Genomic DNA, 6,000 nt, shown 5'->3' with positions numbered 1-6,000 from the left:
CAGGATAGAAGGGATAAAATACTGTAAAAATACTTTTTCTATAAGCAAAACAATAAAATTTTCAATAGTCTTTCTTTGGTATCATTAATTTTTGTTCTTTTTCAAGTAGAACTGGTCAATTTATAAAAATTTAAATGTCTAAAATGTGATAGAAAGGGAATTCTAATTTCTGGATATTAGTTTGCGAGTTAAATTTGCAATTAATTAAATGTAAACTTTAGCTTTTTTTTAAACATGCTTTGCACAGTTTAAATTTTAACAATAGATTTATTTTCGTAACACAAGTCAGAGATAAATTACATTATATTTCTAAGATCATTCTACAAAATATTAAAATAAAAACTCTTAATATGTGATATGCCTTACCCCTGATGCATAACATATGCTGGAAATTTGCAAAATAAAATCTCCACTCTCAAATGAGTAATATATACTCTTTGTTCTATCACTTCCACCGAATGGCATATTCAAAAACTGTAGAAAATTTGCAAGAAGATACTACAGTAACCAAATTAAAGCAACACACTAAAGGAGGAAGTGGTTAAATACCTGTATGTCTTCTTCCTAAGAACCCTGTGCCGTCTTTCAATTTTGTCTTTAAAATTCAACGAATAGCCTCGAGAATATTAACACAGCCAAGTCGCTACAAAATGCAGAAAGCAATGTGCTAACACGAAAAAGTCTTTAACAGTGGGATCCAGTTAGTTTTCTGGTTAAACATCTTTATTATTAATTTATTGTAAGCATATTAGGTGGGGTGTTCATATATTATAAGAGTAAAAGGAATGCAAGAATTTAATAATTATAGCAGAAGTGATAGCACAATAGTATAAAATTTGTGTGAATATTCACAATTCTGTGTAGGTTATCTGTGTGCGTGTGTATGATTATAGGAATTCTGTGTGTTTGTGTATTTTGGAGGGTGTAAAAGAAATGGATTTTTGTGTGTGTAATGTGTATGTATGATATTTATATTTGTATCTTTTAAAGTCAGATTTTTTGCAGAAAAAAAATAACTAACAAAAAGTTTCATAAAAAGTAATGATACTGCCTTTGGAATATTGTAATAATCTTGAAAATTATTATATTTAAATAAAGTTATTGAATATTTTGATAAAGTCAATTAAACCCTTAACGGTTGGGGGGGGGGGGCCTTGAACGCCTCCCTATCCGGTTTTTTCTATCTCATTTTCTGTGTGTGAAAGATAAAGAGCCCAAACCGCTTGACTTTTTAAGTGTGGGTATGAGACATAACTGAGAGTTGAAATTTTTTGAATATCTCCATCCTGGCGGGCACAGGATGCCAGCAAACCTGGCAGGGTCATCCAGGTAAAGAGCAAAAATATTTTTTTTGACTTAAACAAAGTATTTTATCTTACCAAAATACTAAAATATCCAGGTAGTTTCTGGTTATACATCTTTACTATTGATTTATTGTAAGCATATTAGATTGGGTGTTCATATTATAAGAGTAAAAGAAAGTGCCAGAATTTGATAATGATAGCAGAAGTGATAGCACAATAGTATAAAATTTGTGTGAATATTCACAATTCTGTGTAGGTTATCTGTGTGCGTGTGTATGATTATAGGAATTCTGTGTGTTTGTGTATTTTGGAGGGTGTAAAAGAAATGGATTTTTGTGTGTGTAATGTGTATGTATGATATTTATATTTGTATCTTTTAAAGTCAGATTTTTCGCCGATAAAAAAAACTAACAAAAAGTTTCATAAAAAGTAATGATACTGCATTTGGGATATTGTAATAATCTTAAAAATTATTATATTTGAATAAAGTTATTGAATATTTTGATAAAGTTAATTTAATTCAAATTACTGATGTTGAATATTTTATTTGAAGTACTTTTTTTAATTTTATTTTTTAGCAGTTCCGCAACTATATAAATAAAGAATGACCGTCAGTCTAACCCCAGTTATGCAAAAAAGAACTATAAATCTTCCTTTTTCGAAGACTGGTTCCTTGATTATCTCGCCGACTTATGAAAATATCATAATCACTAATTTATTAACAAAACCTGACAAAATTCTTACTAGTATTTTTTAGATTGTTGTTCTACTTAAGGACAAGAACATTGTTCTTCTTAACTGTAATTATAACCTTAATTTCATGAAATATGTTTTGAAATATTGAAGAAAACCTTGCTAAAAAAATGCATAATAAGTTAAATTTCTAAGTAAACATAATGTAGTTAGCGCATTTTTGTGGTAAAAAAGTTAAAAATTGCACTGATTATATACTATTAAAAGTATATTTATAACTGGGTTAAACGTGTATGTGGGAATTTAAGGTAAACAAGAAATTCTTGAACTGAACTGATATTGCGAATCTTTTATGTTGTTTATTTTGGCATCGTTAAAATCATCGGTAAACCTTTTCTAGTTTGTGTGTATGTTCGTCATTCTAGTCAAATAACAGATAGATTTGCAACCCAATTTTGTTTAGTCTTTTTTGTATACTTAGAAATGCACAGCAACTCCAAAAGTTGACACCAGTCTATAAGGCTATTGAAGTTTTAAAGGAAGTTGTATGCTATCCATGTTTTCACTTTTAATGTCGTTGCTGCACCACTCATAAACATAAGGGTCCTTGTTTAAAGAAGACATGACCCTATTTAGCAAACTAACAAGCTGTAAGAATTAATTAATTCTAAATCATATATCATGGTAAGGATTGGTAATACAGATTTTACTATTTTACCCAATTTAAATGGCACCTGAATCTAAAGAAAAACTATTTTGCTTTTACAGAATATAGTCCGCTTCAATTGTTCATCAAAACAACTTTTTAAAATCAATTATTATACATTATTGAAAAAAGAATACCTAATAATAATTATACAAAATGATGCAAAAATATATATTATTGCTAATTTTTTTTAAGAGTCACTTCAATACATAATTTGCATAAAAGAAGAAAACAGAATCTAACTTTTCATTGATTAACATGAGATTAGGAAGTTTAATGGGTTCAAAATAATAATATTAACTCCTTTAGTGCAAGAACATCTGGCATACTCTTGGCCAAATTAAAGAAATAAAAAAAGCATATTATTTCTAAAACGAGGTTATGATATTTAGTTTTAAATGAATTTTTACTTAACAAACTTTATAAAGAATATAAGTAATTGACCTCTATTGTCGTATCTCAACCCTTACATAGGACACTTAAATTACCAAGCACTTAAGCACTAACCTTTTTAACTAAATATAATTGAAATTAAAATATATTTCATGGATTTAGTTTAAATAAATGAGTAAAGTGTCTGTTTACATCTATGATGGCGTAAGTGGCCTTATTAAGCCGTCAGTTTAATTTGTAATGGTGGGAAGATAGAATCAAGTGCGAAGATTTATTATTTTTATGCTAATTATTCATATTACATGATATAAGAAATTAGCATAATAAAAAGTTCATTTATAATTATAAAATAGCTACTTTACTTTAAAAATCTGACAAGGGGAGGAGTAAGTTTTAAGGCTTAAAAATAGTAGTAGAACGATAATATTCACTAAATATGTGTATTTCTTATTGAAAAGAACTAAAGACAAAAAAATATTTAAGTTTATATAAATTCTTATCGTTCTACTACTGTTTTTAACTTAAAACTCACAACTTTTACGGATTTTTAGCGCAACCTACTCCTCCCTTATAAAAAAAATTAGGTGGGGACATATAAATCTTTAGTTTTAGAGATCTAAAATGTATTCTTTTAATACTAAAATTTCATTTAGATCATTTATCTTGTCCTACTATAGACAGTTTTCCGCGAAAAAAATAGAAAAAGTTTTACTTAGGTATGTATGAAAGGAGAGAGTTGAAACTTTATTTATGAAGATAATTGCCTTATTGATAAGCTGACAGGTATTAATATAACCAAGACAAAATTAGGATCATGGAGAGAAAACGAATTAGCGGGTTTCGTCGTATTTTCACAGTAGCTTTTCTCCAATTTTTTTCCCTTGCCCCCCCACAAACCCTAACCATGCGAGGCAATCATTAACATTTACCTAACCTTAAATAACCTTCAAAAGCTAATGTGAAAATACGAAGAAACCCGTTACTTCTTTTTCATTCCCTGATTCAATTTAATTATTGAAAAAAAAAGATAAAAATGACGCATATGTATAATATCATTTACAATAGGTTGAAAATAAATAGAAACACCTTTTAAGGCAATAATTGTCCTATTTCATTCACAGAGATAAATAATCTAAAACAAATCCTACTGGATAAACGGGCCAACTAATAAATGCGAGTTGAAATAGCAACCTAAATTGATGACAATTTCCCCCCTGTTATATTATCCAATTATATTCTACGTCCATTCTTACTTTTGTACAAAAAAAGATTAAGTATAGCTTCAAATTAGGAAATAAAGATCAAGGATAACAACATCCATAAAAAATATCTATCAGTTTGCCCAACACATTGCAAATAGCCCATAACCTGAACATGACTAATATAAAGCTTCACTACAAGTTTAAACAACCAGACTAATATTTTATAAAACTTTAACATAAAGCAAAATCTAGTGCCTAATAAAAAATGACGTCATACAATAAAAATGACCAATGATAGGCCAGTATACATTGTAATTGGCCAATACTAAAATGTATACTGGCCTATATATCATTTGTCATTTTATTGTATTACGTTAATATTTTTATTAGGCACTATAAGCTGCTTTCTTAACCATACATACTGACGCAAATTAGAACATCCAGATACTTTAGCAAAGAGAATAAGTATCAAAATCCTGTACAGGGTGTTTCCCGTTAATAAAAAAGGAAACCGAGTATTCATTGTGAATGTAAAATTGAAGTTTTTCCCTTTTTTTGCTTATCATTCCTACTGTGTTGTTATTTGTATTTACTGTTTTTTCATTATTTTTGTATTTTTTGGTGATTAAAGATCCATTACAAACAAAGAAAATTGTGCCAAAATAGCTTAGAAATAACCTGAAAGACTGAAGAAAAAAAAAATATACTCTACACAAATCGTTGATGATATTTCAGTTATTTTTTATTTTCTTATCAAAACGACATGTAGGTTTGTATAACTAGAACCTTATTAAAAAGTAGGCCAATAAAGATATCACAATTTGATTAATCTGAGGTGGATTCTTAAAAACTTTTGCCACACTAAAATTAGTGAGGCTCGCTAAAATTTAGAGGGGATGATTTTGCCTTACTATGTTAGTGAGGCAGTGAGCCAAAAAGTTTTTTTAAGAATTCACCTCTGTATTTTAACCTTTTACAAGTCAAATGTCTCTTTTGCGCACGGCAAAAGGTTATTCCCAGTAAAAGTTGGTTTATTTGGAATTGTAATTTTATGATTTAATTGAGGTCCGTCAATACAAGTGTATGTATTTCAAGTCACAAGGATCACTGTGCAGACAAAACAGCTATCCTATTGTTTAAAGTAGTAAGCATTTTTTGTAGTAAAGGATCTCGCTAATTGCTGAATAAATATGGTTCTCCTTTCAACTGCAGCTTCTCATGGTACTGGGAAGGTTTATAACTATTTTAGGAGCAGGTACCAACACCCTCCCAGGAGATGAAAAGAAAAAAATGAAAGATTTTGGAACTACTTTACGCCCCCCCCCCTAGATATACCACACTTTTCTGGGATCTTGCTGAGTCAAGTATCAACTGTTGGGAATATCAAAGGATGACTCCATGCAAAATTTGAGCCGGATCCGGCCAAAACCGGCCGTGAATTTTATAAAAAACCGTTTTTTTCCGGTTTTTAGGGGGTATCTGTAAATCGATTCAGCTGGAGCAAAACCGGTTGGAGGTACAAAAAATTTTACTTCAGATGAAATTTAGCCAATGCAATTGCCTACAAAAATGTACTTCATCATCAACTTGATTGGACAACTCTTTCCCCTCCTAAATGTCCATTAAAGCCTCGGAAACGGCAAAAATCGCCAAAAATTAAGCCTTCGGCGGCAAATAACGGCTAAACGGTCAGCCGGAGGCG

This window comes from Acartia tonsa, chromosome 2 (genome assembly GCF_053477335.1).
Source record: "Acartia tonsa isolate MP-2025a chromosome 2, ASM5347733v1, whole genome shotgun sequence".
Taxonomy (NCBI): Eukaryota; Metazoa; Arthropoda; class Copepoda; order Calanoida; family Acartiidae; genus Acartia; species Acartia tonsa.
Note: the sequence above shows the minus strand (reverse complement) of the source record.